General features: G+C 35.5%; 1 protein-coding gene across 7 annotated transcripts in view; it reads left to right on the top strand.

Moving 5' to 3' along the window:
* Positions 1-12,987, top strand: part of LOC101961130 (WASP family member 3) — a 119,614-nt gene that overhangs the window by 45,173 nt on the left and 61,454 nt on the right. Inside the window, exon 1 of one of the 7 annotated variants that reach the window (XM_040281275.2) lies at positions 5,241-5,260. The exons of the other annotated variants lie outside the window; for them this stretch is intronic. The gene's annotated coding sequence lies outside the window, so the exon portion shown is untranslated. Of the gene's footprint in view, positions 1-5,240; positions 5,261-12,987 lie in introns of those variants that run through there. 7 annotated transcript variants of the gene reach the window in all.

Genomic DNA, 12,987 nt, shown 5'->3' with positions numbered 1-12,987 from the left:
AAGTCCCAGTAACTCCCTCTGATGAGAATCCAGGAGTGGGGTCATTGATACTAGTTCACCTGGGCTTGGGGGCCGCATCTCTACCCATCTGTACCCCAGTATGGCCCTATCTGAACCCAACCTAGGGCTGCTGCCTATTTGTGTACCAGGGTAGCATCAGCTGCAGTTATGAATAGGGCAAGGATTTGACAGTTGTCAGTCAAATACCTGGGTAGTTGTTCACTTCCACCAGCTCAGGGCTTGTCTGTCATTAACAAAAAGTCAAGTCAGAAAGGAAATTCCTTTAGGGAGGGTCAGTTGCCCTTATTCTTGCTCTCCAGCAGACCCTTCCCACTTTTTTTTAAAGATGGACACAATATCTATCTTTATTTATTTTTTGTGATCATGAGGATTGAACCCAGTGCCTCACTTGTGGGAGGCAAGACCTCTACCACTGAGTGTTAACCCCAGCTCCCTCCTGACTTTTGATCTGAATCTGAAAGTCCTAAAAGCACTGCAACATTTTTATCACTGTGGTTTTAAATTGGTATTTCCTTTAAAGTTAAAAGTGGGCATCATCTGGAGGAAAAGCTTCATTTAGCATTTTCTTTTTTATGCTAATGTAACTGAGAAAATTGTGTATAGTCCTTCAAAGGTATGCATTGGTTTAAATTCCATTAAATAGCTTTTGCTTTTAACTTAAAGAGGATTGCTAAAAAAATGTTAAAATGTCCTCTTAAATTGTAAGATGGCAAACAAACTTGTTAAATATATTACAGTCATCATTTAGCCTCAGATGAGTTAAAATTTAATGAAGGTTTTGTAGCTGAGTAGAATGCTTAGAAATTTAAACAAATACATGTTTTAATAATTGTGTGACTTTCTTTTTTCTTTTTTTGGTACTGGGAATTGAACCCAGAGGCATGTAACCACTGAACCACATTCCCAGTCCTTTTTAATATTTTATTTAGAGACAGTGTCTTACTGAGTTGCTTAGCGCCTTGCTACGTTGATGAGGCTGGTTTTGAACTCAAGATCCTCCTACCTCAGCATCTTGAGCTGTTAGGATTACAGGTGTGTGCCACCCACCTGGGTATGACTTACTTTTTAAATGACATATTATATACCTTACCTTTATTCCAAGAAGATCTTTGCTGCAGAAACAGCATAAGACTTTGATGTTTGATAGAGCTGATTTTGAATATAGGTTCTTTAATTTACTAGTTACATTAATTTAGGTAAGCTAGGTAACCTATTTGAGTTTTGTTTCTTTATCTGTTAAATGGGTGCAATACGACACTAAAGTTGTAGTGAGATATAAATGATGCAATGTATATAAAATGTTTATGTGAAATGTTCTCCTATTTCATTAGTTAACTAATTCATTACCATTAGCTTTATGATTTTGATATTTTAACTGATTTTCTGTAGTTAGCCCCCTTGACTAATGCTTTTTGATGGTGATCCCACTGTTATTCAGTGGAATTTGTTCAGAAGAATGGAGCTGATTGGATGCTAAAGTTGGATGTTTGAGAAGAAGTACATAGTTTGTACACTTGAGATATTTTATGGTTTAGTATTTCTCTTCCTGCTTTTGATGGCTTAGAGAATTAGGAATATTTATTTAAAATAACCATTTAATTATTTTAAAAACTTTATTTCATGAGTGCAGTTTCAGTTGCCAAAAATAATGTATCATAAAGCTTTTTGTTATTAAAAACAGAAACTCAAGGTTGGTAGCATTCACACTGGGAACTGTCAAGTGAATTACACAAACTTTTTTAACCTTATCCTGTTTTATTTTGTCCATACATGTAAAATTTAAAATTTTTGACCAACATTAATGAACAACAGTGGTGATTTGGGGGTTGGGGGTGTAGTTCAGTGGTAGAGCTTGTACTTAGCATGCCTGAGGCCCTCATTTCAATCCTACCATTGAAAGAAAAGTCATCTCCTATAATTCAGTTTCATAATTGGGGTATGGCGACAATGTTTTCTTTGCCTACTTGGCAAACTGTCCAATTTTGTATTTTATAATTCTTTGTTTTCCTTTGTAATTCAGATTTATTTGGGGTTTTGGGTTTTTGGCATTTGGGGTTTTCTTTTGTGATTTACATAGTTAATGTCATTTTCAAGTAATTGATACCCAAAAGTTAGAGAAAAATATGTGATAAATATATCATTCTTAACCAAAAGAGTTAATGCTAATGACAAGACTTATAATTTTATGGTTAACTACATGATTAAGAACAAAAATTAGATGTTTTTGAGAATTAATTAGATTGGAAGAGGTCATAGGGCTTTATAAGTCCGAATATCTAAATATCTAATAAAAATTGGGAATTTTTCAAATTCTTTGAGGTAAGTATTTTTCAGAAAGTCAGATCTCTCTAGCAAGTGTTAAAATACTTTCAATGGTTTTAGCATTAGAATATTTATTGATGTATTTTAATTATAAAAATAATGCAGCTATAGTTAAATTTTGTGTTTGTAAAATGCTTGTTAGTCGTGTTTTTATTATATCTTGAATAAGGAGCTAATGATTTTATTTAAAAGCATTAGTCTGACAAATATTTAGTGTACATTGTAAATAATAATAATGTAGTGAATCACTTATGAGCTTTTCATATACTTCACAGTATGATTACAGACTGATTATAATGTTGATAAGTAGCTTCTTCCTTTCCCTATGCTATTAATAAGAAAAGGAAGGTAGTTAAAAAATTTAATTTGTAAGGCAAACATTTATTTTTAATATGAATACCATATAGTATTTATATTCCACTTTATAACTTTTAGGAGGATTTTAGATGTTTTATCTCATTGCAGCCCTTTCAGATAGCCAGATAAATTATTGCTTCTATATTTTAAATAAGGACTTGAGGTTCATCAGAGTCTTAAATGGCTTACCCCAGGCAGTTATAGCTCCTGAAGAATCTTGAGGCTCCTTCCTGTATTACCATCTGCTTATTTGACCACTGGGCTGGATTTCCAGGCCTCTTACAGAGGAGCTGTTTAGGGATCAGGCTGTTTTAAGACATATATTCTGTAAATTGTTAGAACAAATTCTTTTCAGATGAGGGAATTCTATATAAAGAGGAAGACTTTTGTTAGGAATTTGGTCAGCATTTCTTTTTATTGTTCTTATCATATCCTTTAATTGTGGCCCCATGTGTGTACTCTTGGAGATGTGCCTAATTGCTAAATTTATCTTTCAGGTTTGTTTTTTGTATCATAATATCTAGTGTGGTGTCTGGCGAATAGTAACCTTTTTACTTGGCCTTCATGTTAGCATGGAAACATTAAATAAATGTACATTTATCTTCTAATTTTCACTCAGGAATACCTCCACTGATTGAATGTTAAGACTTTTTATTGAGACATAATTGATTTACAATAAACTGTGTTTATTTAAAATGTACCATTTGATAAGCTTTGAAATGTATATACATTGCCAGTCTGACTAGGAGTCTTTGCTCAGTTAATGACAGTAATCAAGAAAAGGCAAAGTACACAGCTCTTTAGTATTGTCATCTCTGAACTCTAGTGTTACCAGCTGAGCTTTTGAGCCCTTTTGCTCAATTTGAGATAGAAATGAAGAAAAGGCAAAGCAGTACCACCAAAAAGAGGCTTTTCTGAGGCTTATGCTTTTTGAGCACAAGGAAAACAGTACATGGCATAGGGCTCTGGGACTGGCTTCCTGAGGATGTAGTGAGTGAAGCTTATATAGCCAAAAAAGATGGTCTCACAGAGGCACACAGTCTGTTGTTACGCATTTCTACACTTGTTTAGTTGGTTCTTTGCTGTGGGTACCAGGAGTTGTACTTGACATGTTGATTTATTCATGTGCTCTTGGCTCCCAAGAGATGATGGAGATGCTTACTACTGTTATCCCTGGAGGCTGCAGGAAAATCCCTTTATAAGATTCATGTGCTGGATCTTAGCAGTGGTAGCAGAAGCTCTCTTAGTGGCAGCAGTTTGGCTGGAAGGGAGACTGTGGAGGGTGGGGGGCTGCCTTGCAGTGTCAAGTGTCCAAGTTGGGCTGGAGGCCTGTGCACTGGGTCTTGTCCAGCTCTGGACAGACATGCTCTGTGGGGCCAGAGGGACTTGTGATCATTACCTTCCTCTGCACTTGCTGGCACAAGTTGTTGCGACAGCTGGTTGCTGAGCAAGAAGATGGTGCCTGTGGTGGTCAGGAGCCCACTGCAGGTCCATAGAAAGGACAAACTTTTCCAAAGTGATTGCATGGCATATGAGAGTACCATTTTCTACACATCCTCATCAATATTTGATATGGTCATTATTTTTAAGTTTGGTTATTCTAATAGTTATACAGTGATATCTTGTGACTTTGATTTTCTCTGTGTGAGGACTGTTACTGGCGTTGAGCATCTTTCATATGTTTATGTGCTGCCTGTGTGTCCTCTTTGGAAAAGCATCTGTTCAAAGCTTTTGCTCACTTAAAAAGTAGTTTTTAAAATTGAGCTTTGACAGCTCTTATGTATTTTCGGTATAAGACTATTTCAAGATTTATGATTTTTACTTTTCATTTTATTACCCCCCGCCCCCACATCCACCTTTTTACCTCAGAAAGGAATTCTTGGGAGAGAGATGGTTAAAAAAAAAAAAGTTAGAAATTAAAAAAAAAAAAAAGACTGTCATTCATACCATTCACACCTAAAGACTGAATTTTATCTGTTGTGAAAATGAACTTCTCTCACTACACAGAAGTAACAAATATGGTAGTCAGTTTTGTATTTAGAAATGTATTGGTAGCAGGGATGTTTTCATAATTATGCATTCTTCATGAATACTTTTGTATTGCTACTTGCAAATATGCATTTCCAAACTTGAAATATAGGTGTGAATAGTGTGTACCAGTTTAAAGCTTTCACTTCATTTGTGTTTTTTTAATTAAGAATTTAGATGTTCCCCCAATTAAAAACTGGTTTTAAATATTGGACATAATATCAGTTTTAATACCTGCTTTGCATTTTCACACATGGTCAGCTGGGACATGTAAACTTTGATTTGTCGAATTTTATGCTGTGTGGAATACTAACTACTTTATGTATTTTAAAAAAAAGTTAGAATTAACTCCTTGTCTTTTTCTTCCCTATCCTTTCTTTTCTACTCTTTTTTCAGGATATTTTGTCTGCATTCTCTTTTCTTCATGCTAGCTTCTCACCTGACTGTACATGAATTAATCTCTGTGAGAGTTGCCCACTCTTCAAGACACATGTGATCCGAATTAGTGAATGTTTTTGTTTCTTGAGTCTGGGTATGTGCTATTCCAGCTATGATCAGTGTTGACCTAGCTTCCCTGGGCACAGTTGGGCAGTTTAAGCCTAATCGCAAGTACCCTAAAAGCTACTTGTCAGAAGCCAGAACATAGATTCAGATTTAATAATGACAGTGTTGAAGACAACTTATCATCATCCCACAATTAATTTATTAATTGTTGTTTAGTTCTAATTTGATCATACTTACTGTGTAATTTCTATTCCTTGCAATTTGTTGACTTTTTATATGTGACCTAAGTCATGGTCATATTTTACAACTTTTCCTTGCATTTTTAAAAACAATGTGCATTTCCACATTTACTTACAGCACTTAAAAGTAAATATAAACCCTGGTTGTCTTATTTAACTTTTTTTTCCTTTTTTTTGGTATTGTGGATTAAACCCAGGGGTACTTAATCACTGAGCTATATCCACAGGCTTTTATTTATTTATTTGAGACAGTGTCTCTTGCTAAGTTACATAGGACCACGCCAAGTTGCTGAGGCTGGCTTTGAACCTATGGTCCTCCTGCTTCAAGTCTCCCAAGTTACTGGGATTATAGGTGTGTGCCACCACACCTGACTCAACACACTCCCCCACCCCTTTATTGTTTCTGAGAAAAATATGTTGGATCTTCTACAAAGAAGATCATGTAGGTTCATGATTTTCATTTTTTAATGGATTTTTACCCATTAAATGTGAAATGTGTTTTTGCTTCGTCTTGTTGCTTTTCACTTTAATTTTCAATTATGTCTTATATTAATATTGCTGAACCTTTCCCTTCTGTTGTTATTCTGATATATCTTTGTATTCCCTTATTTTTCTCCTTCCCTGTTGCTTCATTTTAGATGTGCTCTTGAATACTTTTTTTCCCCTTAGCTTTCAAATGTTTGCATGTTGCTTTCTCTTAATGTAGAGATATTTGGTGTGGTGGGTAAGAACATGGATTCTAGGTCCAGTCTGCCTGGGTTTGAATTCAGGCTTTGTCACAAACTGCCTATGTTCTGTTCTTCATGTGGTACCTCAGTTTATTTTTTCCCTGTAAAATGGAAATATTCATAGTTTCTATCTCACTTTGTAAAAATTTAGTGAGTTATTTTATGTAAAATGTTTTGTACTATTTGGCATATTGTTTAAGTCTTATCTATTAATATGTGAATTTACCCACTGACATTTATTGTAATGATAAAAAATTATTTGGAAGGCCACTGTTAGTATCCCTTCTTTTTATTTAAAAAATCTTTTTCTTACCCATTATTGTCTTTATTACAGTTTTTTTCTTGTAATCATTTGTTATTGATATATCTAATATCTTCTAATTGTTTGTACTAAATTAAAGCATTATTTATACAATTAATACTTAAATATATTTTTCTTTAGAACCTTATATAACATAGTTGAGGTTCAAGTTCTCCTTGAGTCTTTTGCTTCCATTCACTCCCAGTAGAGATTACTCATTATTATGATTTTGGGATATTTTATTCCAGAGGTTTGATATGTTTATACACATACATACTACAGAAGTGTGCAATGCTTTTTACTTGATTGTGTAGGTTATTCTGAATCTTTTTATTGTCAGTCATCACTGTTTTGGAAATCACTGAATATGTTTTTTTTTTTCCCATCTTGTTGCTGCCTTTTCCTGTTGATAGTCATTTCTACTTTTTCAGTATGTCAGTCAGTGTTGCAGTTAACATTCTTGTACATGAATCCTTGTGCACAATGAGAATGTTACTCTCAGAATAAGAAGTGTAATTGCTAGATCAATAATATGCAGGTGTTTGGTTTTATTAGATATGGCTCTTTGGAATGCTCTGATTCCCCGCAGTTTTTCTAAGACTTGATAGAGCTACACATACATTTTTACTGGTCTGTGAAGGGAAATGTAATATTTTATTGTTATCTGCTGTCCTGATTTATGAAGGAGATGGGGCGTCATCTTATTTCTTGGTTGGGTGTCATGTTTGTTTCTTGGGTGGGACCTGCCTCATTCTTCTGTTATGTTCTACAGCCATGCTTGCTGATGGTCACAGTCTTCCTGTCTTATTTTTGGCTGGTGGTTTCATCCTTTGATCTTTTGGAAGTTATTATTCATATTACTGCAGCATTGTATAGATATTTGAAATATAGATTTTCTTCATCACTACTATGGATTTGAAACCAAAGGGGAAACCTAGACTAAGTATTCTGTTTATTGTCCTTAACTACACTTGTTTTTTTTTTTAGTCCGCCAGTTCAGATTATGTAATTTATGAAGTGATTTCCTGTAAGTGAACTATTAAACATTCACAAATACATGCTGGCATACATACCATACAAACCCTAATTATAAATGTCCCATTTTAGTTGAGAAATATGCCTAGCATGTGTTAGGTCCTCAAAGAACAGTAGAGTTAGGCATAGTGCTTCATGCTTGTAATTCCAGTGACTCAGAAGGATGAGGCAGCAGTATTGCAAATTCAAGGCTAGCCTTAGCAACTTAGCAAGACACTGTCTGAAAATAAAAACTATTGGTGATGTAGCTCAGTGGTAAAGCATGCCTGGGTTCACTTCCCAGTATAAAATAAAATAAGAGTAGACAAGATGCAGACCCAAATTGAGGAAAAAATAGATTATCCTTCCTTGTCCTGGAATTTGTATTTTTTTAATCTTACTCAATACAACAGTGTTTTTCTGTGTCTCCTTAGAGGCTAAGTATCTATCTTAGTCTTATACATACAACTTCTTGTCCAGATGTCAAATAGAATTTGAGTTACCAAGAACCACACTGAATCCTGGTCTGAGAGGTCTAGGTAGACTGCTTCCCTGGCCTGGGAAGTTTTAAGAGAATACACAAATATCTGGGTCTGTACAGTGGTTAACCCAGGACCAATCATGTTATAAAAAGCCATGTATATTGTCAGCACAAACCAGAATAAAATAGGGGGTCTAAAACTTATGCATAAAATCAGCAGCAAAGTAGTATCAGGAGTTCAGGGATCCGACAAAATCATCAGTTTAATAAAATGTCTGATAAAAATGGAAACTAGGAAATGTAGACCAACTCTTACTTTTTACAGTCACAGAGGAAATGGTAAGGTACTTAGAGTTAAAAATGGGAGGGACTTTTAGACATAGAGGGAAGGAGAATGAATAGAAGCATTAATTAGAAATTAATGATTACTTGTACATTGGGACAGTTTTATTTACCTTGACTGTCTTTATATTCTGGTAAGATAGCCTTAGCTTATTGGCATATCTACAAATTGAGCTCAGCGGTAACATTTACAAATGAGTCATGGTAGGCAGAGCACCAGTGGAAGTTGAAGACTGGGATTATGATCTGGGAGATTTTGAGTCTCATGGTTTCAGTCTTTGTAAGATAAAGAAATTGTTCTAGATATCCAGGGTTCCATTTATCTTTCAAAGTATTTTATTAAATAGCTGACTTTCTCTGGGTGGTCAAAACACAATAGGAAAATAGTTCCTGGTAAAACTATCTTACACTGTACTGTAACTTATTTATCTTTGTCTCTCACTAAACCCATTAACTCCTCGAGGAGAGGAATTTCATTTTTCATCTGTTTGTGCTTTTTATTTCTACCAGCTTGAGCAGTGTTTGAAGAGTAAATGAATCCACTGTGGTAGTTTCTGAAATTCAGTTGAATATATGACTGAAAGAGGGGTGGGGGGAAGCATAACAAATCTAGAGCAAACCCAGGAAAGCAAATATATTTTTAGAAGGGAAAATAAGCCCACTCTAATTAAGAAGCTTGCACAATGTCATGCAGTATTAGGGTAGAACTAGAACTAGACCCTAGATCCCCCAGTTCTGTATCCAGTGTTGTTTAATGGATCTTTCTGTTTCTAACCCCACAGAAACATACAGATCATAGTCAAAATTGCAAGAGTAACATTTATCTCCATAAAATTATTCTGATTAAATTTCCGTGATAAGTCTTTTCCCCTTCCTCCCAAATGATAATAATGTGGCTCTACAAGATAAATGAACACGTTGGGAGTTTAGGAAGCCCAAGCCCTTGTTTTGGCAGTGGGAATGTAATGTAATTAGTGACTGAATGCTTGGAAATGTCACTAGGCACTTGACTTCTTGCAGGGTAGCATAAACTGAGGTAGGCTGAGGCAGTCTTTGCCCTTGAAAATAAAAAGGGCACAGTAAAATGGAAAGGCAGAGGCACTGTTCAGCCAGTTTCATATCACTATACATGGGCATTTGCACAGGATTACTTCTGCCTGGATCACTTTTATTCTGATGTGAGCACAAGTAAATCTGATTAAAAAGTCAAACATCTGTGGTGTGTGCACATTTAGTTCTCTATGTATAATGTAGTCTGTATTGCCTGATTTAGCTCTCCCATGTGCTATACTCTTAATTGCCTGGCACACAGCAATCAGAGCAAAGGTTACTGGCACATTGGGAATAGAAAAGACAGAATCATGAATACTGTGAGGTTCTGCTAACTGTGGATTCTAAAAATTTGCAGGGCAGGCTTTGTGACTGTGTAGTGGAGAAAAAATATGCATCACAAATCTATTCAGTTGATCTTATACACTCATCCATTTCTAGCTATTAGTAAAACAGTTTTCAAACATGTCACAATAATTTAATGAAGTTGATAGGTTACTGTCCCGTCAACCCTTTCGCAATGGCAGAGGATCACAGTCGTGGGTTTCAATTTAGTTTATTCAGCCCATTGCAGTACAGTTTATGTGTGAAAACTCTTATCTGTGCTAATCTAGCAGTAGTATTTTTTTTTAAACAGTTTGCTCACTTTGGGGTCTGCACACATGAAAACTGAATATACTCAGTGTTCACACATCAAGAATGCCAGTTTGCTGTTTTTTCTTCTTTGTGAATATAATTAGCACTTTAAAGTCTTAAAAGAAAAAGCTGGTATGTTAATTTTGTTCTTACTGTGATGGCAGAGTGTTTCTCTTACAATTAGGATGTAAAAAAGTTGAGACAGAACATTGCTTTTATTGAAAAAAAAAAGCCAGATGATCCTCAAAGTAATAATATTTCTTAAATCTCCAGAAATGGTTCAGCTCTGCAGAAGGGTATAATCAGCTGCCATTGAGGTCAGACATGATGTAAACTCTGCTTCATCAGAGGCTTATCTTCTATGACATAAAAGTTACTGGGAGGACACAAACCTTGTAGCCCATAGGACCCAGAAACAGTCTACTGTTTTGAGATAAAACAAATAATAAGCAGTAGACTCAGAAATGCCTTAGATATGAGAACTAACAGACGTGAACTTTAAAATCACTATGATTAGTATATTAAAGAATGTAGTGGGAAAAGTGAACAACATCCATGAACTTATGGAAAATATCAACAGAGAGATGAAAACCAAAAATTCTTTTTAAAATTTGGATGAAGCCAGGCCTGGTGGTGTACACCTGTAATCCCAGTGACTTGGGAGGCTGAGGCAGGAGGATTACAAGTTTGAGGCAAGTCTCAGCAATTTAGTGAGGCCCTAGACTACTTAGTTGCCTACAAAAAGGGTTGGGGAGGTAGCTCAGTGGTAAAGCACCTGTGGATTCAGTCAACATTCCCCTCCCCTCCAGAAATGTTAAATGGAAAATACTGCATTGGATTTATCAACAAACTTAGATTTAGCTGAAGGAAGAATCAACTTACTAAAGCTAAATCAACAGAACATAAAAAGAAATAAAGCATTAAAAGAAGTGAGAGGAAAGTTAAAAAATAAGGGAGAAAAAAGAGGGAAGACAGAATAGAGCCTCTTAGAGCTGTGGAGCTGTATCAGTACTCTAATATAGAAATAATTTGAAACCTAGAAGTAAAAGAGAATTGTCCAGAAGAAATATCTGAAGGGACAGTTGCTGTAAATTATCCAAAAATTAATAAAATACAGTAAGCAACTAATAAAAGACAAATAGATCCATGTATGTCAGAGAATCTGAGTGGGATTAACAACAACAAAAATGAACTTCCCCAATTCTAGAAGCACCAGAGTCAAGCTGCAGAAATATTAGAGATATAGGAGTCTTTATGGCAGGTGCTAGCTGTAATTTAAGCAAACAACATTACAGAGGAACAGATATAAGAAAAGAGCAGACTTCTTGTCAGAGATTATGAAGTCATGAAACAGCGGAACAACATCTTTACCAAAAGACTAAGGGGTTGGGGGGCATATTAAACTCAATACAAAGTTTCATACCCATCAAAGTATCCTTCAAAAATAGCACAAAATAAAGAACTTTGCAGGCAATAAATAACTGAGGGAATTTACTGTCAGGAAATCTACACTCTAAGAAATGTTAAAGGATGCTTAGGCAAAGGATTGTGAAATGGCAGTTTGGATCCACACTATGAAATGGTGAAAATTAAGTTAAATGCAAGTCATATTGATGCAAACCAGGTACCCCTCACCATAATTGTAACATACAAGCTTCTCCAGGAACCCCCACCATAATTAAGCTTCTTGTCAGCAAGATCTTACAAAGGGTATCAGTGGGATTTCACAGGAGTTCTGTGAAGAGCTCAATATGGTTTGAAGCTTCCTCTTTCTTATAAATGCCAGGTTTGCAGACAAAAGATATGCAGATTCTGTCTCAAAGAGAGCTTGTTATAAAAAAATTTACTGTCTCTGTTTTTAAAATTTTTTTGTGTTGTAGATGGACAAAATGCCTTCATTTTATTTGTTTATTTTTATATGATGCTGAGGATCAAACCGAGTGCCTTATGCATGCTAGGCAAGTGCTCTGCTGCTAAGCTACAGCCCCAGCCCCCTATCTCTGTTTTCCTTGGCAAAAACTTGTGAAACCTCTGTCTGACCTGAAATATGGGACAAAGAGTAACTGGAAAATACCCACCCACTGTCACGTAACCACTCCATAGAGTATAAATCTAAAAGAATTTCCAGACCTGGGGTGCAGAGAATTTTAGGCCTTAGCCCCTCTGGACTGCTACAGTGTAATTAAACCTGCTTCCTGAAAATTCCTCTACTATCCAGCCTCATCTGTCCCACATCAATAATTTCACTTATTTTTAATTAATTCAAATGGTAATTAATTATTCAAAAACAGTATTTATTGTGGATTTATAATATAAGAAGTAAAGTATATGGTAGCATAATACCAAACATGGAGGGAGAAAATAGAAATATAATGTGTGTATTAGTAAGGATTCTCCAGAACAAAAGAACCAATAGGATACATAATTATTTATAATGAGAATTGTCTCATATGATTTATGCAAGCCAAGGAGTCCCATAACTAACCTGAGGTGAGAAGGAGGTTGTTGGTCTAAGCCTTGTAGTTTGAAGGTCTGAGGGCCAGGAGCTTCAATGTCCAAGGGCAGGAGAAGATGGTTGTCTCGTGTCAAGAAGAGAGAATTTGACCTTCTTTTACCTTTTTGTTCTATTTGAGCTCTCAAAGAATTGGATGATGACCACCCACAATTGGTGAAGGCATATCTTCTTAAACTGTTCTGATTTCAGTGTTGCTCTCCCCATGTACCCTCACACACATTCACCTGTAAGTAACAGCTTATCAGTCGTGTGTGAACCCCTTAAATCTACCAAGTTGGCTTATAAAATTAATCACCAAACTCTTTTAAATTATGTTAGTAGTTAAGTATAATTTGAGGGTAGACGTGACAAGTTAAAAATGTTGATTTTAAATTCTAAGGAGCTACTTTGGGAAAAAGTGAAGAAAAGTCTTAAAGTGACATCATGAAAATAAATAAATAAATAAAGCA

This window comes from Ictidomys tridecemlineatus, chromosome 6, assembly GCF_052094955.1.
Source record: "Ictidomys tridecemlineatus isolate mIctTri1 chromosome 6, mIctTri1.hap1, whole genome shotgun sequence".
Classification (NCBI taxonomy): Eukaryota; Metazoa; Chordata; class Mammalia; order Rodentia; family Sciuridae; genus Ictidomys; species Ictidomys tridecemlineatus.
This window is presented reverse-complemented; position numbering and strand designations above follow the sequence as displayed.